Genomic DNA, 25446 nt, shown 5'->3' on the forward strand with positions numbered 1-25446 from the left:
GAAGGTCCCCTTGCTTCCTGCCACCCCAAACTTCTAGCACAGGAGCCTTGGGTGGACAGTTTGCAAAACACTGCTCCTTGGGGGGCCAGTCTTGCTAGGGACTGCCTGTTCAGCTGGTGGCTGTAACAGGAGCTGGACGATGACCTTGGAGCTCCTTCCAGCCCAGTTCTGCAGCCTGATTTATGCTAAGTAGGATTACCCAGGAGCCCTCAAAGCCAGGTCCCAAATTGCTTCCTTAGACTGCAGCCTCTGATTCCATTTGTTTCCTGCCTTTATCGCTGGGTTTAGGCCAGATTGGGCGGCATATGGAATCGCTGAGACCATCATTTGAAATTAAATTTCAGAGATGTTAGGGGTCAAGTCTGGGGCAGTTTGTGGGCTATTTTTGAAGATGGACCATTTCAGAGGGGAGCAAAGGTGGACCGCTTCCCATTCCTGCCTCCCTCTGCCTGGCTGGACATGACACATCCTGCTTCAAAACCGCTGATTACGCTCTCCTTACTGATGGGCAGACCGAAGTGGGGGAGCAGTGACCTTTTCCTGCCACCAGTAATGTAATCCAATCTCCCCTCTCGGCCTGAAAGAGAACCACTTCGCTGTCTGTGCGGAGCGGCTGCCTGTCATTAGAGCCCAGGCCACTGTGCACTTGAGGAAACCATAATGGGCCTGGAGAGATGCTCATTAGCTAATGTAGTAAAACACAGAAAGAAGAAATCCAGCGACCTTCAAGGCTTTCAGGGCTTGTGGAGCTTGAGGACACCCTGGGGCCTCTAAGACCTCAGTGAGGGGTGCTTCCTTTGCTGGGCCCCTGGAAGGGACTGGGAGCCAGAGGGGGACAATAGGAGAGCTGGGTTGAGATGCAGCTGTGACTGAGGCCTTGGCCAATTCTAGGGAAACTAGGGTGTCTTTGTGTACTTGTCTTGAAGGAAGGAGCCTCAGTTTTTCCTCCTCCACAGCATCTCCTCCTCCATCAGTTACTATCCTGCCCCTCCCCACCAACTCCCTCTCCAAGGAGGGCCAGAGCCAGAGGTAGTACACAGTTCTTTGCGAGACCCCCAAACAATCAACTCCTCCTGCAAGCCTAAGAAATGGGTGCCTGGATCCACACAGGAGTCCAGATATGGACGATTCTCTCAGACCACAGAGAGTCCCAGGAAGCCGTCTGGGGATCTATGGAGCCGAATAATCTAGTCCAAGCATATAGGGACATGGACCTAGAAAAGATATCAGTTTCATTCTAAAAAGAGGTTGTGTTTTTAAATAAAACTCAAGAAGACATAGAAAGTACTAGATGTCTATATGCTGAGCAAGTGTTTTGATGGCTGAAGGAAGAAGTGAGGTTCTATATGGAAATCCAGTATGGAACTTGCTTAGGTAGGTGGTTAACTATTCTGGGCCTCAGTGTCTGTGTGCATAGAAGGGGAATGATAGTAGAGCTGTTTCCATAGGTATCTCTCTAAAGTTTGCACCTTTGCTTCAGGCTGGGGACAGTGCCTGAAGTGTGTGTGAGCATCACCCGTAAGTGTGAGCAAGTTACCATGTGCTTGTGACTGTTACACAAGGTGCAATCCCCACCCCCAACCTCGGAACAGAAGGCTCGGAAGAGAGCAGTAGTATGCCAGTCGTGGGCAGGGAGCCACACAGGTACAGAAGCCATTGGAGGCTGGCTTTGGTTTTAGCTGGGACTCAGTTTCCTCAAATGCTATTGGTTTAGTGTTTGTTTAGTGCCCCGGAGAGGGGGCACAGATAAAACAATATAGGAGTTAATTTTGTTAGTTCCCAATCAACCTTTCTGCTTAGGCTGAGCGTGCGGTGGTGATGGGATGTCCTGATGCCTAGCCCATGCCATTTCCGTCCCGGAGGAGAGCAGGCCTCCCCAGTGCCTCCCCAGCCCAGCCAGGATGCACTAGCCGTATTTCACTCCCTTTGTCCTTATTGTTGTTGTGCCCATTTTAAAAATAGCAAGTGCAGCCTCTTGTCCCGTAAACGTGACAGGAGAAATGTTCCCCTTCATACAATCTCTTCCAAATAAAATTAGTAAGGATGACTGGGAGCTGTGGAATAATGAACAGCCAGCATGAGGGTGTACCTGAACATGGCAGGTCCTAGAAGGCGGTTAGTCAGGGTCTGCGCGCTGAGGGTCCTGTGAAGACGTGTCTGAAAGGCTGAGTTGAGAGGACTGGCGTCTGCCCCCTGTGGCCCAGTAGAGGTCACAGAACACTCCTCCTTTGTCCTGGACACCTCATTTGCACGTGGTTCCGCCAAGACTCTTCCACAGATCAGTCTAAGGGCATCTTCTCAGAGAATTTCCCACAGTTTTCCCTGAGGGAAACTCACCTTTCTGTGTACAGAGGCTGCTTTTCTGTTTCTGTGCAAATAAATACACCGCGGACAATCAATTTAAGAGGAGGACAGTTTTCCTTTGGCTCAAGGCACGAAGATTTTGGTCTATGGTGGGCCCCTATTGCTTTTGGGCCCCTGTGGTGAGGTGCTCCCGCAGGTGAGAGAGGCCAGCTTCCTCCATAGCAGCAGGGAGCATAAAGAGAAAGGAAGAAACGGGACACCCCTGTCCCTACAAGGACACCCACACACTCAGGGTCTGAAGACCGCCCACTGGGCCCCAGCTCTGAACAGTTCCACCACCTCTGATCCAGTGACAGGTGAGAAGAAGGTCTTTGGAGGACAGTCAAGAAGTGAAGGAGAGAGCGCTCCGTTCACAGTCATTTGCGGGGATGGGGTATGGTCTATCAGAGCAGGTCACACTGCATGACAGTCACTGGTGTCCACCATGGGGAATAGCACACAATGGCGGCTCGTTCTGAACCCGACGCTGGTGTAACCACGACTACACATCAGCTGTGCACCAATGGCTGGGGGTGGGTTGGGGGTGGGGGAACCGCAGCAGAGTGCGATGAGACCCTGGCTACTGGTGTAAATTTCCTGTGATTTAAGACTATAATCATAATAATTCATGTTAAATTTGGTAACAGCTGAACGAGGGCCCTGGAGGCGGATGATGGCCCTGCACAAGCACTTTTGGGGTTTCTGTGAAGTGCCGTGAGCTTCTGGGGAATGGCGAGCCCCTTGGGAAAATCTTGTTCTGTTCCCAGGATCTAGTGGCTCTCCCCAAAGCCACCCTTGGCTTCTCAGAAGGAGCTGCGTGCCGCTCCTGAGATGCGGAGGACCAGCCACCCCGAGCTTGAGGGTAACCCCACTGATTCGGAGAGAAAAGAAGGAAGCAGGCAAACACTCTCTCACCACAGTGGCTGTCTTTCTAATCGGTCCATTTGAGGGTGAACTTGGCCCGGAGTCGGAGCTCTCTGGAGCCTCTGGTGTCACACAGAATGGGTACAGAACTCTAGGGCTTTGGCCAGACTGTAATGATACGCAGTGCGCTCCAGGTGGGACTACGGATTCCACGGCAGGGGACAAACACGACATCAGACAGAGTTTACACGGGAAGAAAGTTTATTGGGAGGCGGGGGTGGGGGGGGAAGAAAAAGAGAAAGAGACAGAGACAGTGACCTGCCTCCCCCAGGGAAACAGCAGAGAGCTCGGGAATGGGTGGAGCTTGTCTCTTAAAGGGACCTTTGCACAGGCATAGAGTCGGGGTACTGCCTGCCCTGTGTGCAGGGGAGGCCACTCTGCCTCTGCCGGGTTCCCCGAGGGGCGGAGCCTGGTTTTTCATTGGCCGGGATGCTAACACAGACCGTTTGTTTTCTCAGAGCCTCGGGTTTCTCACCTGCGAAACAGGCAAGGCAGTTCCTTCTCTCGAGTTTGGTAGTCACAACTGGCATAGTGATGGGCAGGTGGCTGTCGCCTTTGCCACGCAGAGTTGTGTAGTCTTGCTGTAGTCTGAGGTGAATCCCACCTCTGATGTAGGCTGAAGGTTGGCATGGTGGCGATCAAATGCTCCTGAGAAGGGTGCCCCAACCCCACTGTAACAAGTGCAAGTGAGGTCAGGAATGAATGAAAATGGGAAACCTGGAATGCCATTTCCAAGTTGCTGCTAGAGCAAAATGGCCTTGGAGATTCTTGGTGCCAGGGAATCTGCATTTTAACACCCAGCTGGGCTCTTCCACTGCTGGACTCTGCAGCAGCACTTTGAGGGTCCCTGTAGACCTGCAGGACAAGCTGTCGTACTCTGGAGATCACAGATGGGGGACCACCGCTCCAAATGGAGCCCCTTGCTCACAAATCTCCAGATTCCCATTCCTGGGAGCATCCAGGCACAGGCAGTACTGTGCCCATTCTTCTGCTTAGCAGCAGACAGAGCTCTGCCATGCACCTGCCATCCTCGGCCAAGGATGCTGCTGCTGCTCTGCCGTCCTGGCCCAAATTATGACGTCATTTCATTTATGATCTCCCTCACCCCGCACATCAGAAACAAACCCAGAGCCCCAGGGACTCAGGCTTGCAGAGCCAGCGATGGACAGCTGCCATGTATGCGTGCTAAGACCCAGAGTCTCAGGGCTGAGAATTCCAGGAGGACAGCCACTGGGCCCCCTGATGTGAGCCAGAGGAGGCTGCAAGGAAGCAAACAGCCAGTCAGGGTTGTAGGCAAGGTCCTTGAGGCGGGGACATTCAACATGGCACAAGATGGGGTGCAGGGAGAGCAGCTGCTGGCTATTTTTGCCTGTGATGGAGTGAGCCTGCCTAAAGCTACCGAAAGCAAAGCGCATGGGGGCGGGCACTCACGATGCTAGCACGGGGATTCAGCTTGCTTTTCAGTATCATCATAAGTATGCTGTATATAACACGAGGGGTGTATCTAGAATAATAATTTTAAAAGCCTAATCTGTACTTCATATTTATTTGAAATCTTGTATTTCTGTTTTCTAAATCTGACCATTTTGTCACCCTTCCGGTGGGACTAGACCAGCCCGGTGAGGTTTCAAAGTCTGGCAACCAATGGACTCATCAGAGGTGAAGGATTGGGCAACTCAATCTCAGAGAGGACTCATCAGGCCCAGGGTTAGAAGACCAACAGCAAGCCACAGCGTTGGAGAGGAAGTCAAGCCCGTGACTTAGGAAGCCATGTGCTGCTATCTGGGCTCCCATGAAGGCTGGGCCTTGGTAGGAGAGGAACAGATGTGGAACAGTGAGCATCAACAAGGATCAGGGCACACAGCTGTGTTCACTGAGAAGCAACATCTCTTTTCAAATTTTATCTGGGGCTGGAGAGATGGCTCAATGGTTAAGAGTATTGGCTGCTCTTCCAAAGTACCTGGGTTCAGTTCCCAGCACCCACATGGCAGCTTACAACCTTCTAGAACTCCTGTTCCAGAGGATATAATGCCCCCTCTGTTCTCTGTGGGAACTGCATGCTTGTGATACACATACATGCGCACACAGTCGCGCGCGCGCGCACACACACACACACACACACACACACACACAAATCCTTAAAATATTACCTGCTAATGCACTATTTAAGTTTAGTGTTTTCAGTGCTGGTGTTGGGACCCAGTCTTGTGCATGCCAGCCATCTCTCTACCGTCAAGAGCTCAGCTTGCATTCTCTGAGTGTTTGTGGAGCAGCCATTAGTATAAGGCACAGACCTTATTTCCTTGGCATCTGAGGTAGATTGTAGCATCATTATGTACTCTTCCCATTTACAGAATGAGAGAGTGAGGCCCAGAGAGAACACAGGTCCACAGGTTTGGGAGCCACAGGAACTCAGGACACACACACACACACACACACACACACACACACACACACACACTGTGTATTCTCTAGAGCTTCCTGCCCCATGTTTGCTGCATATTCAAATCTGAGTCTCCTCCCCAGTTTGAGCAAAGCAATGCAAATTGAGATCTTCAGGGATGGTCAGTTTTGGGCAATTCTATTTTGGTGGACACCATGCTTTATCCCATCACCCTGAGCCCCACATCTCCATCACAGCCATGTTGCAGGGCCCTCGCCATGGCCGCTGTGTGTAGCTCCCCAGCCATGGTTTCCTTTCTATCTTGTGGAATGAAGGATGCTAGGGAGGGACTAGATGACAGCAGCTCCAGGTCTCAGCAGAGCTGCAAGTTGGATCCAGGCCTCTGGTGCTATGGTGACAGTTACTATAGAAACTCACCAGCTGCACTCAGCAAGCCTAAGGGGGATTGTGGGGGGTTTGACATAAGCTAGAGCCAATAGAGAGGGGGACCCTGGAGTGGGTAGAGTCTGAAGCGAGGGCCAAGTCTCATTTTGGAGCTGCCCCCACTTGCTTCTGCATCTTCATCGCCTACCACTTCTCCACGCCCCCACCCCTTTCATGTACTATGCAGTCTTGAGTGCCGAGTAGCTGGCTGGATGCCCTCCCTTGTGCCTTCTTTCCCAGGCTGGTGCCGCCTGCTTCCAGCTCTTACCTTTTTATCTCAAAGCATCTTTACTTCAAGTACAGGACACTGGCCACAGGAACACAGACAAACAAGGTGTCTGGCCTCATGGAACTCCCCATCTAGGTTGGAAGGACTCAGGGGTTACAGAAGCACCCAAATCAACGCATGAAAACATACTGAGCCAAGGAAGGGCAGAAGAGAGCAATGAGGCAGACTTATTATGGGGTTTTAGGGACTGGGTGGTCAGGAGAGCTGTGTTCACAAAGAGGAGTCTATTTTCCTGTGTGCACTGTCCTCTTCCCCTCACCTTCGTAGTCCATATGCCTAGTCTCCAGCTGATAGATTGTTAGGAAGGGTCAGGAGGCATGGCCTTGTTGGAGTAGGTGTGGCCCTAACGGAGGAGATGTGTCACTGAGGTTGGCTTTAAGGTTTCAAAAACCCATGCCAGTTCTCTGCCTCCCCCGCCTGCTGCTAACAGATCAAGATATAAAGCTCTCAGCTACTTCTCCAGCACCAAGCCTGCCTGAGCACTGCCATGCTGCCTCTCGGGGTGATAATGGACTAAGCCTCTGAAACTGTGACCCCGGCCCCAATTCCATGCTTTCCTTTATAGGAGTGGCCTCGGTCTTGATGTCTCTTCACGGGAACAGAACAGTGACTAAGGCAGGAAGCTCAGTGCTGTTGCCTGTATCTCACCTCAGTTTGCTTTCTCCATGTAGCCAATGAAGTTTGATGCATCTCTATATCCTGGAAGCCACAGGGACTTCATACAGCACATGCATTCCCTAAGGGTATCCCACAGGTCGGGCACTGTCGCAGGCATGTTCTCACTTCCCCTGCATATGGGTTCCATGACATAACTGCCACCTGGTCATATAGAGGGGCCAAGGTTCAACCAGGGTTCTCCCAAGTTCCACATCTGGCTCATGGAAGGATGGAGTTTCAAGCTCAACTCCGACTCTTGGAGTCCTTTGTAGGCAACAGGGCCATAGCGTGGCTGAAATACCATTCACGTTCTCACCTAGTCCCCCTTTAATGTGTACCCATAGATAGCTTTGACCCTATTCACTGACTATGCAAACAGCGGGACGATCTACCCATTTCCACGTGCTTCCACCAGGAAACAGAAAAGCAACTCCATTCCTTTAGCTGGGACCCATCTTTAGCCTTATGGGAGAATTGTAAAGTCCCCTGGTTGACTGTGGCTGTGAACTTAGAACAGAAGGTGTGTCCACAGGGGAGTGACCTTCCCACACTGCACTTTGTGCTTCTTGGTATGCGCAATGTATGCCTGTAGCTCCTTTTGGTTAGGACCTCACTTCTCCACGGAAGGATCTCAAAACAACCTACAGAAAAATAGCTGAAATTCCCGGAGAGCCAGGGGGCTTTTCCGGAGTGGGAGGGGGGGGTGCAGGTCACGTCACCACCCAGAATGTCTAGAATTCACCAGTGCGGACAGCAGCAGGAACTCCTGACACCCTAGAGCCACTCTGTCCTCCCCTCTAAAAGAGCCTTTGTCCCTTCTCCCACATGCCAGTTCATGATTAAGACAGAGCCTTGGAACCAGACTAGTGGGAATATGAGATGATTCTTTTACTGTTTTAGTGCTGGAGGCTTTACTGCTGCTTGAATTCCTTTTCTGCAAGCCACTCTGTTGATGGCTGTCCTTACTAGAGCACTGACGAGGAGCTGGCAGAATGGTCCTCCCAGCTCCGTGTCTTCTAATCCAACTCAGTTTGACAACGTCTACCTGGAGAGACTCTTAGGGGTCTCACCTGAGGCTGGCACAGCCCCTCTTCCCACTGCCCCCATTCTGATGCCAGTGGCAGCCTCCTGGCTCTTTTACCCATGATTCCACAGGGCTGGCTATAGAACGGAGAGTTACCGTTCTCTCTCCAGGTGGATTTACTTGCGACAGTGATTCACGGGGTTGGAGGGAAATGCCTACTTATGCTTACTGGCTTGTTTCAAAGACCACAACAAAGGATGCTGATGAAAACCGGCTGGAAGGACATCCAGTGCAGTAGGTGTGGATGAGTGAAAAGCTCCCACGCCTTCCCTAGGAATCTTCCATGTTTGCCACCTGGAGGAGTATCTGCACTTTGACCTCTCTGGGTGCTTATAGGGGTGGTTGATTAAACCACGGGATGATGGGATCAACTTAGCCTTCAAACCCTTTTGCCTCCCTGGAGGTTGAGGGGTAGTGGTGAATGCCCCAACCCTCCAACCCTGGAGCTACCTGATGTAGCATACAAAATTCACTCATGACTGAAGATGTCCCTGATGTCAGGGGTTGTGTGCCAGAAACAGGGAAAGACCAGGGAGTTGGCCTTGCCAGCCTTGCCCACCACCTCTCAGCCAGTGCCTGGGACTTTCCTCCAGAATTTCTTGTAGCCCCATGGCACCTCACATCTTATTTAGCCAGCCCTTCATAAATAGATGTTCAGTCTTTTATATCCCTCTAAATTCCGGTGTGATGTAAGTGTAGCCTTGGATACTTGTATTTTTGTTTTTAATACCGATGGGCTTGAGTCACAAAGGTGGGACCTCTGAATTGAACATCAAGGGCATCTTAAGTTTGAGCAGATATCACCAGATTGCCTTCACCAAAGGCCCTCCTCCCCCGTGATTGCCACCCCTAAAGCAATGAGCATCTTTTCTACATTCTTTTTTTTCTCTGTGTCCCCCAACAACAGCATCCCTACGTGTCTCTGTATACCACACCGAATGTCCAACCCAGATAGATGTTTACTTCTCCTGTATCTGTTGAGCTTCTATGTGGCTTTCAGGACCCTGTTAGAACTCTCCCAACTTTCAGAGGGTTCCTTAATCCCCCCAAGAGAATCAGCTTGCCTCATTCCCTTCTTTTGGACCCCTGTGGTCCTCTCTGCCAGACTTGTCATGAGACACAGATTACATTTGTGTGCTGGGAAGTTCCCCTGTTGGGAGCTGCAGATTCCTGGCCCCTGGCTTTCTTTGACTTTCTCAGACCCTTGCCTGCTGGAGTGAACTGAGCAAAGCACCTGTGCTTGCAGCTGCTCTGAGCATGAGTCCCTGACGGCAGGCTGATGAAGGCTGATGAAGCCTGCAGCTGAGAGGTCCCGAGAGCTGGGTGAGTCCAAAGATCCCTATATAAGCTTGCCCTGAGCACAATACAGTGGGCAGTGGCATTCTGGTATCAAGGATGACCGTGTTCTTGTCTCTCTCTGTCCGTGTGTGTGTTTTAAGTCTCTTAGTTCCCAGCTTGTGTACCATCTTGTAGTGGCACAGGCGCTACAGGACAGGACCGCTTCGCGTTTTACACGCCACAAGCTTCTTAACTGGTGAAGATATGTCATATGTCATAATCTTCTCTGGGCTTCCTGTGCCAGGAGAGATAACTGTTTATTTAGTGTCATCTTTCCCACAAATGTTTGTTGAATGAGTGAAGATGTGTTTTGTTTTTTCCCCAAAAGAGACTACTAGCTTGCTTGCTATTCAGACAGGATGAGGCTGGGAGAAGGTGAATCCCAGAATCTGTGGGTAGAGCAAGTCAGGCTAGAGGGCACCCTGAGGGTCCTCTGCCTAGACCTTGATCACTTTGCAATTTCTGCCATTTGGGTATCTTCTCTCAGGTCTCTCGGGATTCAGGCAGTCAAGGTGACCTGATCACATCTCTATTCGCTATCTCCCCAAAGGGGCCACCATTTGAAACATCTGACCAACTTTCTAAGTCAAATCTGCTACCTTGTAAAATCCAATAAATGTCAGAGGTCTGTCAGGCTTATTAACATCTGGAGGCCTGTTCAAGGAATGGCTAGGGAGATTCTGGGTGCCAGGACAGTCGGTGCTAAACTCTTGGACTTAAAGTCATTAGGAAGTAGGTAAGATTTAAAATCGACTGGATTTGTTGACAGACTTGACCCTTTTATTTCTGCTGGCACAAACACAGCATCTATTAATAGGATCGCTTAGCTGATCAGTAATCAAAGGAAGCTGCAGAAATGTATCTGCCTCCAAGACATTTAACCCCATCCCTGCTCCCGAATACGCCTCACATACCTATTTTCTCATAACCCCTTACAGCAAACATGAATATCTGCTTGTATGTGGGTTCCTACCACTATACCTTGTGATGGTTAATCATGCTCGTCAATGTGGCAGATTCGAGAATCACCTTGAAGACAAACCTCTGGGCTTGTCTGTGTAGATGTTTTTAGATTGTGTTAGCTGAGGTGTGATGATCCGCCCCACTCGGGGTGGGGCAGTGAAGGGCTGGAGTTGCAGAGCAAACAAAATGGAGAGAGCGATCAGTTCCGTGGTCAAGCCTTCCCCACCGTGATGAATGGTGCTCACAATTTATGAGCCAAACAAGCAAACAAACAGCCAACTCTCCTCCTTCAAATTGCTCCTTGTTCGCCTTTCCAGCACAGCCCCTCACAAGACTTTCCACACGCTCTTATCACACAAACTTTGAGGGACACACTCAAGCCTGGCGTTTTCCTGGGGTCATCCCAGGAAGCAGTCTATTTACTCCCTTCTTACATCCTTGGAGTGGCGCACACACCTGTTGTGGCCAACAGAATGTCCTGGAAGCCACATTCTCTGGGGCTGGGCCTTCAGAGACATCCAGCTTCCATTTGCCCTCCTTGGTTGCCTCTTGGTGTCACGCTCTTAGACAGACACGGGAAAGGTCACAAGGCTCCCAGCGAACAAGTCCAGATGAACAGATGGCAGCCAGTGCCAACTGTCACCCTTAAGCAAGGACATTTGGACCTCCGACCTCACCCAGGGTGTCTCTGACCTTACCTGATAGAAACCCAGTCAACCTATAAGATCACAAAATCACAATCAACGATCAGGACACTAGGAGTAAAATGTCACCTTGTATTAGTGCTATGGCAGCAGGGGCTCAGAGATGGCAACAGCTTTGTTTAGGTCACAAAGTCCTGAAACAGGAGAGCTTCAGATTGGAGCCAGCATGACCTTGGGGAGACTGATTTACCAATGGTTAAAGGCAGGAGGCAGAGACAGGAGGACAGACGGTTTGGCAATGTCACAGAGGCAGTTCAGAGCCTGGGTCTGGATTTGTATGGACCCTTTCTGAGGGCTTTCCCATGACAACAGAGCACAGGATGTAAGGAAGGGGCTAGGAGAGCCTCATGAGGCCATGTGGGGCAGCAAAGGGTGACGAGGACTGTGGCGCACAGGCGAGAACTGGTGCCACCAAGAAGACTCTGCCACCCTGAAGGTTGTGTTACCAGATTCTTTGATAACTCAGAAGTACTAAGTCTTTGAAGGCCCTAGTTTAAGTTGAAGCCAGTGAGGTGGAAACAATGTTTGCCCTGAAGCAGAGTCCCTAGAAAGCCATTTGGTGGTTTTCTTTCAAGAAAACCACCCACTTTAGGAGCTCCAAAAGGAGAGATCCAGGTACTGTCTTAGTTCTGATAGAAATATTCCAAAATGTTCCACTCCCTACCCCACCATGGTTAAGACAATCTGTAGGGAATTCTCATCCATTCTCCACTAAACTCTTGTCACACTGGGTTCTAATCACACTTGGATATTTGTCTTCAGTAGACAAAGGGTCTGACAGAGTCTCACAGCGCCCCCCTAAAGGGAGATGAAGGGTCTGACAGAGTCTCACAGCGCCCCCTAGAGGGAGATGAAGGGTCTGTCAGAGTTTCACAGCGCCCCCTAGAGGGAAATGAAGGTTCTAACAGAGTCTCACAGAGCCCCTAGAGGTAGATGAAGCCCCATTCCAGGCAGTGGTGAGAAGCAAAAGACATCCACTGAATGACTTTCCTGATCAGGGACCTAGGTGGTGTTCCACCAGGAAGTGGAACAAACCTGCAGTATTCATGGAGAAGCCTGCTGTCCTGGATATGACTGGCTTCAAGCTCCCAGTTCTGTTTTTCCAATCTTCTTATGCCCTTTTGTAATAACTTCATCTGACTTCTTTTTCTGTAATGATTACTGCAGTCATATATAATATATGTGACAAATATATTTGTATATGTATATTTATTACTAAATAGTACCTGCTCCGCCCATATGGTATTATTTGTATGTATATTTTCAAGGCTGACCATTTGGCAGTGAACAGCTGATTTGTGTACTCATCCCTGGGGAAGACCACTTCTCCCACTTCCAACGTTCCTCAGTTCCCTCTTTTTCCTTGTGTAGGGTTGAAGCCTTGTAGGATTTCCCCCATCCAGTGTGACAAGCTCATATTCTGATGTCTTTGATCCTCAGTGGGTTGTCTGGGAATACGAGCCTGTGGGTGCAGAGATCTAACAGTATTTTAAGAGTTAACACTTGGGTTGTGCATCACTTACTCTTCCTGTTGCTGTGACTGAAAACCTGACAGACACTGATTTGAGGGGGGCGGGGTTTGTCCTGACTCACAGTTTGAAGGGATACAGTCAATCACAGTGGGGAAGACATGTCTGCATAGCATTGTGTAAGCATGTGGTAACTACCTGCTCACATCTCAGTGGAACAGGAAGCAGAGAGGAAAGTAGGAAGTGGGGCTGGCTATAATTAAGGCTCACTGAACTGAAAAGTCTCACTCAGCTTCCCAGAACCCAGGCAGAAGGCAGCTAGATTCTCTGCCAGGATAGAAGGTGAGTGGCCGCTAGCCCAGCTCCCGGTGGAGTCTTTGTTCCCTTTGCAGCCTCCCTCCCCTACTGCATTTCTCTCTGTGTTTTGGTCTTCCAAACTCCCACCAGAATGGCCCATTGAGCTCTGCTTATGGTACTCCACAGTTGCCGTAAACAAAATTCCAGACATGCCCTAGACTGCACACACACACTCTGGTGTATCAGAGCAACAGCCCCTGTGCTTGGTGCCTACTCGCTGCGTTCCTTACCTTTCTCAAATACCCAACAAGACCGAACACCCAACAAGAAGCAACGGAAGGAAAGGGGGATTTGTTGGGGCTCCTGGTTTGAAAGGATCCGGTCCAACATGAGAGGAAAGAAATGATGGCCTGTCCAGAGTGCCAAAAGAAATGGTGCCATGTAGCTTTGTGCCACGCCCAGCGGCTTGCCACTGGAAACTCGGCAGGGCGGTAAGGGAATGAAGAAAGTTCAGACACAGACACACATACTGAAAAGCTGGGACAAGGAGGGATGTGCTTGCTCTAGCGGAGCAACGCCAACTACATAACAACCGGGAACCTCAGTCGATTTATTATGTACGGCACAAGGAGGGGGGAGTAGCTAGTCTCAGTGAGAAGTCTCCCTGAGGGAGCAGTCTCAGGCTGGGACCCGCCAGGAGGAAGCTGCCTTCCATGCTTTCTGTACACCCAGTCAGCATTCGCACATGGACCAGAGGATGGCTTTGCCAGGTTCCATGCATCTGAGGCACTGGTCACATTCACTCAGGACTTCTTTGTCAGAGTTGTGGGGAGCCACAGCTCTATAAGGGACCAGAACAAGACTAGACTGCAATCTTCTGGGTTCGTATCTCCCCGCCATGACCCCCTTCTTCCAGAAAGTGCCTATCTTCTAAAGGTTCTACAACCTCCCCAAACAGTTCAGCCAGCTGAGGACCAAGTGTTCAAACGCATGAGGCCATGAGGAACATTCTACATTCAAACCATAACACGTTTTAAATTTTCTCTAGCACCAAACGACCTTCCACTCTTTCTGACTTTTACCCCAGCCTGTACGGCACAGCCCAGAGCACTCGATAACGGTGACTCCGCGAAGGGCTGACCATGTGCATGGCCCCTGCTGCTGGAACCTGGTTGACTTCAAGCTCCTGTCTCCGAGCCTCAGGCTCCCCAGGGACAGGAGTCTCTTCCGCCAGGCCCCAATCTACCCAGCCTTCAGAGAGTCAGAGAAAGCTGCCCTGTTTCCCTTCAAATTAGACAAGGCTATTTTGGAGTGCTCAGCGTTGCCATGACGTCAGCGCTGCCTCCTCTCCATCCCCAGGCAGTGGTGAATCCCTTCCTGTTTGCTGCTCTCTCTCACGATTCCCAGGAGGTTACCAGTCTTAAAGGGATAGATAGCTCCGCAGTCCTCAGAAGAAAAGACAATTCTGAAGCCCCAGCATGGGTATTGCTTCCTGGCAGACATTCATCTAGTTTCTCTGCTGGGAAAGCCAAGTGCCACGGGCTTCCCCAAGGAGGCAAAGTGTTCCCTAGACTGCTGTTGTTAATTAGGTCCATGCCTGGAAGGCCAAAGATTCATGCCACCTTCTCCATCCTCATCCCAGGGTAACCACAGAAACAGGCCTGGTGGGACACGGGAAGGCTCTCCAAATGGACCTGCCCACCAAGGAACTTCGTTCTGTCAACACCCAGAGCGCTGCAGACATGAAGCCATTCCCATGGGGCATTACTTCATGTTGTTGAAAACCCTAGTCTTAAATTTAGTCATGGCTGTCCTCAGAGGCCACAGCCATGGGGACTGAAGATGGAACTTCTAAAAGACACTGCCATGCCAAATGGGAAGAAGTGAAAGTTCCTCAGCTAATAAAGACGGTGGCAGGGGCTGGCAAACAGTGGTCAAGTGCCCATCCTAGATTGTACCCCGGAACCAAACATTCACATCTCCATTTTGTAGAGGAGAAAACAGGGGCTCAGAGGGGACCCCCCCCACTTGGCCAGAGTGGTTTTTACTGCTTGCAGCTAGAGCCATAATGTCCAGAATTCCCTTGCACGAGTGGCTGCAGGTCCAGGTAGTCATCAGGTGTGGGTAGCAGGATCTGGAGGGAGGAAGGACAGCAGTCGTCACCCCTCGAGGCCAGCTTTGCCATGACAACAAGTCACAGACAAGGCAGAGTGGCTAGGGCCTTTGCTGCCATCTGTCCCATGTCTGGCTTTTCTCTCCAAGGCTTGCAGCAACGGTTAAGATGGAAGATCCCCAGGTGTTCCCTCCCATGCTCCCGCTTTGCCTCTTGGTCTCCAGGATTAACTGGCTGTCACCATGGATACTCTATTCCCTGCCTCAAGCCTTCTCCCACCTGGTTAAGGCCAAACTTCAGTACCAAATTTATTAAACACCCTGCTTGTTCCCAGCAGTTGAAGCCTATAGATGCTGCTTTGACCCCAGGCACAGCTGCTAAGAGATAGAGAGGCCTTGGGGCCCACCAGGTTCCTTACACGGCATTCTCCGAAGTGTCGAAAGGCACAGAGAAGTTGTGTGTGTGGCACCGTAGCAGACGGCAGATGACGCCAGATGAAAGAACACAGCTGCGTCTTCCAGGGAGCTTTTGCTTATTTTAGAGATAAAAGTGAAGCGACAACGCCCTTTGAGAACACACATATACCCGCGTTGCCCTCGGAAGCAAGGCCGGTTAGTATGCAATCGGACCCCTAAGTCTGCCGGTTCCATATCCATGAACTCAGCCAACTGCGGGGGAGGGGGCAGTGAAAAACAATCACACCTGCAATGAGCATGTGTGGGCTTTTCCCTCTCCGTTCCCTGAATGACACCACACAGGTGTTTCCATAACGTTGGCATTCCGGTTTAAAGTGCATAATAAGATCTACATAGGTTATCTGCAAATACCGTGGTATTTTACGTGAGGGACTTGAGCGTCAGAAGATTTGGGTCATCGCAGGAGGAGGACTTTTGCTGCTGAGAGATGATTTTAGTTGACTAGGCTTCTGCATAAAGCATGGTGCCCAGTCCAGGAGGTTGCAAAGGTAAGTGGGCTCCGTCCAGGACAGGTCCAGCAAGGAGGAAAGCTATGGTTCTGTACTCGTAGAGTGTGGTAGCCAGTAGCTGTGCACGTGTACCTGGCATTCAAGCCCCCTGCTTCCAGAACGTGTGAATTTAGATCATGGGCTGAAGCCTCCAAAATGGTGAGCCCAGATAACTATTTTCTTTTTAAGGCGATTGTCTTAAGTGTTATGCTACACTAATGGAATGCTAACACAGTGTCTACAGACGGGCAAATAGGCAAGCTGCCGTATAGCTGTGCATCATACAATGTCATTCAGTCATAAAAGGAAAGAAAAGAAATATGTCATTCATTATGACATAACGTGGGTCCTGGGAAGATGTTATGTTAATGAAACAAGTCTGGCACAATCAGAAAAATGTTACAGGTCTTCCCACACATATAAAAACGAAGTAAGCTGATCTCATTGACCATAGTGGTTACCAAGCCTGAAAACAAAGTGGGGCAAGAGGGAAGGGAAGAGGATGGTTGACCAGTACAACTGTTCAGCTGGGCCCAAGGAACCCCTTTTACCATTCTGTAGGTCAGGAGATAATTGTGGTTGATACAAATTAATTGTGTATATCAAAAGAACTGAAGGGAGGGCTCTAAGCACGCCCAGTACAAATAAATGATTCGTAGTGGGGGTGATGGGGGTACACCAGGTTCTTCAGTCAGACTGTCACATGTGTATGTGTTCATCAAAACACTACTCTGTACCCCATAAATATGGGTAATCATTATGTGTCAATCAGTTTTTAAAAGGAGAGGGACCAATGCCTACTCTTGGCAATTGGTGTCTAAAAGGAATGGAATCTTCTAGTTTTTCCAGACAGGCCAGAAAGAATGAAATACTCTGTTTCTTTGGCAACTGCTGTCATTAACATGCCATCCTCACTGTCCTTACCCATTCCCAGAAGTGTCCCCTTGTCAGACATCTTTCTTAGCTATCTCCCCAAGCCTTCTATGGCCCAGGAGGGCATTGACCACTGTGCTAACTTCCTGGCCTCAGGGGCTCCTGAGTATCTCTTGGGCGGCCAGTATGTGGGAAGAACCAAACTGCTGCCTGGCTAATGGTGACAGGCTTTTGGTGGGAGACGTCACTGTCTCCCAAACATCTGACCTTCCTTGGGCCAGCTCATTTCAACGGCAGCTCAAACTTACTGAAGACAGGGGACCTTGCAGCAAGCTGAGAGCAGAGCAAAATCACTGTGCCCTAGCTACCCCAGGGAGACAGCCAGCTGTGTCCCTTCCACTCCTGATCTCGTCATTCAGCACCGTGGAGACCCCAGGAGTCTATCCTTCCCCACTCTACTTCCCCATCACCACCACACCCCTTGGTCATGTCACATCTATGCAGGAACCCAACAGCATTTGCTATAGGTCTGCCACAAATGGGGAATGGGACGGGTGGAGGCAGCACTTGCCCTGCTGAAGCGCCAAGGGGCAAATCAAGTAACGCAGAAACAAGAACTTGCACAGACTTTGCTGAGCATTAGGGAGGAAAGGGTCATGTGATCTGACCTAGTCTGGGTGTCAGCGGCTCATCAAGTCAGAAAGTCTGCAGGGAGTCTTAGGGAGTCTATTCAACAGGGAGCCCATGATCTGGTTTTCAGAGGCCAAATGTGACAGGACAAGACAGTGCAGAGGTTCCTCCATATTGTATTCTTGCTGAGGCTATTTCAGGTTTAACGAGAATCTGATCCCTGGATTGAGAATCCTGTGGGAAATTACCCAGCTCTATTTTAGGAATCCAAGGTCAAGATTTTTCCAGATAATTTAGCTTCTGTTAAACTGCGTGCTGCAGAACTTTCCCCTCCCCTCCACCTAACTGCTCATCTTAGCTTCTGTTAAACTGCTTGCTTGTGCAAAACCTCCTCTTGTAGCTGCTGATGGAGATACTAGTATGTGGTTTTGCCTTTAAAAAACCCTTTCCCTAAACATTTAACTCTACATTTGGGTCACAAATATCCAAGCATACTCCCAGCCAGTCGGAATAAGACCTTCAGTTGGCTACAGATTGTGTCTGAGGGGTCATCTCTGGTGGGCTCCCTGTAACAAAAGGTCTCACTGGCTGCCCTACCGGAGAAGATGGAGATAAAGTGAACTCTGGCTCTGGCTGATGCCAGAAAATTGGGAGATTGACACGAGGACGTGAAGAGAAGGCATATGTTAGCAGTAAAGATGGACTGACATACAGGTGGCTTTAGCTATCTTAAAAGACTAAAGAAGTTAGTGCAGTTACAGGGGACAATGGGCAGATCCAGGGTCTGCCAGGGTCTGGCTTCTATTCTGGAGCTGGTGATACCTCTGTGACGGGGAGTCCTGGAGGAGAGGTACTGAAAGGAAGCATCACAGAGGTCAAGGAGAACGATTCCATATCCCAAAGCCTTTCTACTAACAGGTGACTCTCTGTGCTAAAGGTCCAATGCTTCTGCTTTTGACCAAACACTTCAGAAACTCAAGGACTGAGTCAAATACCTCTTTCTTGGGCCACTTGGGCACATGAAGGGAGCGGGCAGGGCTGACAACCTGAATCAGATTGGTCCTGATGGAGCGTTTGAACTGGGAAGGAAGGAGGCGGTCAAGCTTGGTGGGCTTGGGCTTAAGGGTCATCTGAGCATCTGGGAACAAAATGGTAGGAAGGCGGTGTGAGTGTGTGAGTGTGTGTGTGTGCACACGTGTGTAAGCATGTATAAGTGTGCATGTGTGTGACTGAATGTGTGCACATGTGTGTGTGTGAGAATTGTGCAGTGGAAATGTACATTGTGGGAATGTGTGAGTTAGAGAACGTGTGAGGATGGGGCTATATGGGAGTGTGTGTGTGGAAATGTGTGTGAGTGTGTGAGAACGAGTGTGAGTGCATGGCAATGTTGGCCTATACGGGAATGTGTGTGAGTGTGCGGGACTGTGTGAGTGTGCAGGAATGTGTGGAAGTACAGGACTGGTGGAGCTGGTGTGGGGATGTATGAGTGTGAGCATGTGTGAGTGTGTGGGGGTGTGTGAAGGTGGGTGGGATGCTAGAGTGTATGGAGCGTGTGAGGGTGTAGGTGGATATAAAGGTGTAGGACAGCATGAGAGAGTGAGCATATGAGAACACACAGTTGAAGGAAGTCTATGTATATGCGCTATGAGTGTGCAGAGGTGTGAGAACGTGTGGATCCTGATGTGCATCTATGCATATACGTGTGTGCTTACCTGAGAGAAGGCATGAACAAGGCAGATGATCTGAGAGTCCCGCATCCATGTGTGCAGGCATGTGTCTGACAGAGGAGGCAAGTGCAGATTAGGAAGGAGTGGACAGCCAGCCTGACCCATGCTCACCGTGGGGGTTAATGAAAATGGCCCTCATAGGCTCATATGTTTGAACGTTTGCTTGTCAGTTGGTGGAACTGTTTGGGAAGGATTTGGAGGTGTGGCCTTGCTTGAGGAGGTGTGTCAATGGGAGCCGCTTAGAGGTTTGAAAAGACTTATGTCATTCCTGGTATGGTTTCTGACTCCTACTTGAGTTTCAGATGTGAGCTCTTACCTGTTTCTGTTGCCTTGCCTTTGCTCTGCCATCATGGATGCTAACCGTCTGGAACCACACACCCAAAACAAACTCTTCTGTCTATGAGTTGCCTTAGACTTGGGGTTTTATCACAGCAATAGAAATATAAGTGAGACACCCATTATCTCCAGGAGGGCAGTATTACTGTATGCAGCAGGGCCGTGGGCTCTGGGCTTTTCCACATGGCAAGTCCATCCTGTGATCTTGGGAAGGCCATGTCACTCTATCTGAGCCTGTGATGAGGTTGTAAGAGCACCTGTTCCATTGGGTTTGCAAGAGGAGTTAGAGGATTCATAAAATTCTTCCTAGGACCAAGAACACAGAAGGGCCCAAGTCCTACTAACATTTGCTCCCAAGCTTCCCTATTCCTAGCATCCCTGCTGGCATAAGGGTTTCATGCTCTTCTTGCACCGAATGGTTTTTTTTAATGCTCACCATCATCCCAGAGACCCGGAAGGAGTTGCAGTGGGTTACAGTTTGCTCCAGGCTCTTTTCCTGCCATCTAGTTTGGTCGGGCACATAGCGGGATATGGCAAACATTTAAAAATCAAAGACTACTTGTAAAACAGAAATCTCCTCTTCTGACTCTCCTCTCCCCCTCTTTCTTCCCTGCTTTCCTCTGACGTACCCCATCTAGGAGGGATGTTTTTACACAGTGACAAGAGCATCGCTTAGAAACAAGAACCACACAAGGACAGGAATGCACCTGACTCTGGCATGGCCATCAGTGTCCGCTCCCGCATGCAAGAGCTTGGCACAATTATCCTGCACATCACGATGATTCAGGGGAGGGGGTTTTCTAGTTTTGCCTGTGACTTCCATTTTCTTGTTGCTGACAGAAGCTGTCTTTTTTGATCTTCTGAACGCCAGCTTTCTGTGGCTGGTTTATAAAGCTGGCCTCCCCCAAAGGCAGACTGTCACCGCTCAGCTGGCTCATCTTAGCTGCTTCCGTGAGAACTGCTCCCACAATCCTTGTGGGGTTTTTTTATTATTCTTTTTTTCTCCTTTCAATTTTTTTTTCTGCCTTGGAAATGGGCTTCGTGGCTATGGTAGGCAATTAGATTTCAAAGCTGGAGAATTCCGGTGTGCTCTGCCAGGAACTGCTGAAGCAAGCAGGCCGGGCAATGGGCTTTGAATGCTTGGCACGGAAGTGGGGCCTCTGATACGTGCAGCCTCTCCCAGGATGGGCTTCCCAGAGGAGTGTGTTTGTCTTTGTTCTGAAAAGGGAAATCCAATTTCATTCCAGTGCTAGCTACACGGCGATTCCAGAACTCAGTAACACCTCCGTGCTAAAGCTGGGCAATCGCCTGGTTTGTGAAATGTCATAGTTGGCACGATGCAGGGCAGGGTCGGCATCCAGCACGCAGGTCAGTTCTCAGGCCTGCCGCTCAGCCCTCATCTGTGGCCCCAGTCTTTGGAACGCTGCTATCTTTCAGAAGAAAGAAGGGCCCTGTGTTCCTGACCCAGCCCGCTGACTGAATCACGGGGTTTGGGGCTAGCATCTGATTACTAGAGCTGCTGGGAACAAAATGCCAACACTTGTTTAAGAAGCAGGTTGGTGCCCTGGCTGTAATTCTAGACTGAGGGCCGCTGGAGAGGAATCCAGGCTTGGTGGATCGCGTGTGTATGAGGCAGGACAGTGGCCTGAGTTTTCCCACTGGGGAAGGAACACTTGTGGCTGGGAAGATCCTGAGAAGTCACAGGTGCTCTGATAAAAAGCAAGACCAAGTGACATAAAAAAAAAGGGCTGACCTCCTAGGTGAGACCTCCTGAGACCAGGGGGCTGTGGTTCTTTAGGAACGGCAGGTAAGCTGGAAGGGGCCGCTGGTGAGGAAGCTGGCATAGCAGAACAGGGTGAGCAGGCAGCGACAGTGGAGGTAAAGTGGGAGAATTAGGTCCTAATGAGGTGAAGGTGAACATTCTGGGGTAGTAGGAGAGGTGCCGAGCTGGCCTGTCTGCAGATCGCTCTGTCTTCTTGGGAGCTGATTGGAGGAAGCAGGGCTTTATGCAGAAAGCTACTGCACGGCCTCATTGAGTGTTCGAAAGACAGGAGGCTTGGTCCACGAAACGAGTCAGGACTTCCTTCTTGGAGAGACTGTTGCTAGACCAGAGGCATTATAGACACTAGGCCTGCTGGAGTGGCCGTGTACAGGGGTGGAGGTGACTGTCCTGTCCGTTTGCAGCCCAGAGTATGAGTTCCTGCTTGGGAAACCATGCATGTTTTGCAGGCAGCTATACAATACCAGACCACACTGGGACCACTCTTCGAAGGGACTGCAACCTTCCATGTGTTAACGGGGGCAGGCTGAGTTCTTCCTACAAGGCAGAATTTACTAATGTGTAATGAAAAAGGAAAAATTTCTCCATTAGCACTGGCAACTCCGGGATACCAACAAACATGTTACGGAAAGTGTAAAATATTTTGAGTTGGGAAAAAACAGTGACAAAATTCTGTGTATATGTGAAAAGCAAAGAAGGAGTCGTTCTCAAGTCTGCTCACTCTGAACGCTGAGAGTCGGCTGTGTGGGACTGACGAACACACCCAAGCAAGGCTTTCTAAGTCTCAGACAGCATCTCATTCTAGGAGAGCAGTCTCATTCCTTGAGCACTATCTAACAGTCTGACATGACAAGCCAGTGATAGCTGAGCACAGTGTGTAGTTAGAGCAAATCCCACTGCAGTGCCCGCTTTTGGGGTAAAAGGCCACGTGGATGCCCATGACAGGATGTGATGTGTAACCATAGGGTAAGGCAAAAAGCGTACCTACCATCCATGCCTGGTTTCAGGAATGCCCCAGATATCAGACTCTGAGGCTTTGATGCCAAATTATCTGTAGAAATCATCACAGATGAATTAAAAAACCTGTCAGAGGGCCGGAGAGATGGCTCTGTGGTTAGGAGACCTGGCTGCTCTTCCAGAGGGCTCAGGTCAGGGTCTAGCATCCACATGGTGGCTCACAACAATCTGTGACTGTATTTCCAGAGGATCTGACGCCCTTTTCTGGCCTCCACAAGCACTGCATGTACACGGTGCACAGATATACACAAGAGTAAAACATTCATACAAATAAAAAATAAATAAAACAAGTCAGGTAGTTGTGCCCAATATATTTCACAGTGTTCCAGAGAAACAATCAATTGCTTGAATTCTGTATCCCATTTGTGCTGGGAACTGAACTCAGGCCCTCTGGAAGAGCAAGCAGTAAGTACTCTTAACCACTGAGCCTTTTCTCCAGCCCTATTTGTAGGTTTTCTTTTCAATAAAGTTTTAAACAAACAAATTCACTTCTACTCTTCATCATACTGGTTTGCACTGAATTTCTTTTCCATGGTGAAGTTAAGGACCGGGTCTACCTGAGAAGAGTCCCTAGGAGATTAGAGAGGCTCCTTAGGCTGCTGATGGCCACATAAGGGTTGTCTCTCCCTACTGCTTCTGACTATCAGATATCATTTAGAGAAGGAATGTTCTGGTGTCTACCAGGGGTCCCGGATGTCCCCAGCGTGCTAAGAAAAGACTGTGCACAATATGGGTCGGCCGTGCTGCATGTGGTTGCAGGTCCCACAAGGACTTCTGCAGCTCCCTGTTACTCCGGACCCTTAGCAATCCGGAAAATACCATCAAAGTAAAACCACGCAGGCAGCTTTCTTTCGGAAGCTCTCAATGCCTTGCCCCTAGCTGCTACACGGCTTCGAGCAAGTCAAAGCCATGATGCTGGCTTACTCCTCTGTGATGTGTTGGTGCAGGGTCTCCTTTCAAGGCTGTGGGGAAGCTTGACTCAGCTTGGGTGCACTGGCTGCTGGGACCACATTCGAGCCACCGCACACACGTGTGAAGTGCCAGTTTCTCCTAAGGAGATGGCTTTCTTTGTTTGTATGTGGGGGGGTTGCATTGAACATAGCATGTCACGGTCATAAATGGACAAGAGACATAACTGCTGTCCTGTCAAGGGCTGTGTGTCTGTGTGAAGCGTGGACAATAGCAACGGAGTACAAGCCGTGGTGAGAACGCCGCTGGACGGGGAACAACTGCTGGGGCCTTGGCAGGAAATGACCTCACACGAGATTCTGTTGAAGAGCGCTGGATGTCTGGCATAGATTTGGAAAACCAAGAGAATAGTGAAGTGTGAAGGACCGCGCAGCTTACTGTGGTGCGTGGTAAGTCTGGGTATCTGGCTCATATCCTTTCATGAGGCGGCAGGACACTACGTGATTTAGTCTGGGATAGTCTGAGTAACAGGGAGCACAGAGGAGCCAGGAACTGGATAAATTGGGGGTCCTGAAGCCACAGCACAAGGGAGAGCTTCAGGGGGTTGGGGTGCAGCCTGATTTCCTTAGGTTGTAGAGTCTGGTCTCTGAGAGTGTCTTAGAGGCAGGCCCATGATCTAACAGTGACAGACATCTTAATCCCATTTTCCCTAGGCCTGTGTTCCAGGTATGTCTTGGAGTCCAGAAGACACTTGCTGAGTGACATCTCCTGGTTCTCGTGACCCAGAACAAAGACCTGAACGGAGGACACATGGATAAGGTTAGCACAGCCAAATGTGCTCCCAAGAGTGCCTGAGAGCTTGGGAAAGTGGAAGCTGGAAAACTCCTTTACGAGTCGTGTGTATAGCACCCGTCTCCTCTTGCCATTAGAAACTGGAAGTTTAGTTGTGTTACAGGTGGGGGACAAGGTCCCTGCCATTGGTTCTCTTACGTGTTAATCTTGATTCTGTTGGAACCCCCCCCCCCTCTCTGGCCCTGTTCTCTTACCTCACCTTGAATAGAACAATTCCCTACCTCCACAGAGGGTCTCAGGGTCCAGCAGACAAGGGTCCTGAAGTTTCAGCTTTTGGTTTTAGAAGCTGCTGGTTGGAAGGAATGGAGTCATGCCTGGTAACCTGTGAGCCTACTGGTGTCTACCTGGAACCGTCCAAGGCCCCTTGTCTCTCCATTTGTTCTTCTTCCCAATGTGGCCACATTGAATAAATCCCCCTTTCTGCTTACCACTGTTCCTTGTCTCTTTAATTAGCTTGTTGGTGGTGGCTGACTCTCACCTTGGGGGTTGTCAGAACCCAGACTTTACTCCTACAAGCTGTTTACACTGGGACAGGAGCAACTGGGCACGCCTCACAGGCGCCAAAACTGCGCTGAGGCCTGGGAAGACCCAGGTGGCTTTTTAATATTTTGTTTTCTCCATTTTCCACTTCGTGGCAGGAACATGAGCCCACAATCTTAGAACTGCTCCCCCCCCCCCGGAACATAGTACCATTGGGGTTCGGCGATTGCTGAAGCTGCACTCAGGAAAGCTGCAAGAGGCGGGTTTTTATCTTGTTCTTTTACCCTGAGATAACATTCCCAGATCACAGGCAGCCTCATTTCCGAGGTGAGCAGGACAGTGCAGCCAGCGTGACAGGAACAAATCCTCCTGACTAGTCTAAAGTGAGCCCCTTCGCCTAGCAGACTATCGAAACAGTGGTCCCTGAGAGATCAGTTTCCCTGGGAGTCTCAGTCTAGAAGAAGGAATGGCTGAAGCGTGGCTCTCAGAAAGAGATTTCACACGCTTCTGACTACTTGTCAGGGCATTTCGTAAGGCCAAAGATGAGACAATGATGGGCAGGACCTCATGGACCAGGACTGCTCCAGTGTGTATCCCTGCTGTTCCCTGTTCAATCCATAGTCTCCTGTCAGGACCCCAGTGATGGACTTTGGGGCGTGGCGGCTCACTGGCCCTCTCTGTTTGTTTCTCTTCCGACATTGGAACAATTTCTTTCCTCTGCTTTTCACGATCACCTGTTTAATTGGCCTATTGAAGACAGGGGGCTGAACCTACCATGTGAGGACCCTGGCTCCGACCTTAACAAATCTGATAACAGAGCCGCCCAGGATTGATTTGCACTGTGGCAGACTTGAGCCTGTGTCCCCTCGC

At 50.0% G+C, this 25446-nt stretch overlaps 1 long non-coding RNA gene across 1 annotated transcript; it reads left to right on the forward strand.

Annotated features, from left to right (window-relative positions):
• Positions 1-21135: 21135 nt before the first annotated feature.
• On the forward strand, positions 21136-24507 carry LOC142859501 (uncharacterized). The gene is made up of 4 exons (XR_012912208.1): positions 21136-21345; positions 23487-23693; positions 23958-24063; positions 24380-24507. It is a non-coding gene; the product is annotated as an uncharacterized LOC142859501 (long non-coding RNA).
• Positions 24508-25446: the final 939 nt, after the last annotated feature.

The sequence above is a fragment of the Microtus pennsylvanicus genome, chromosome 11, assembly GCF_037038515.1.
Source record: "Microtus pennsylvanicus isolate mMicPen1 chromosome 11, mMicPen1.hap1, whole genome shotgun sequence".
NCBI lineage: Eukaryota > Metazoa > Chordata > Mammalia > Rodentia > Cricetidae > Microtus > Microtus pennsylvanicus.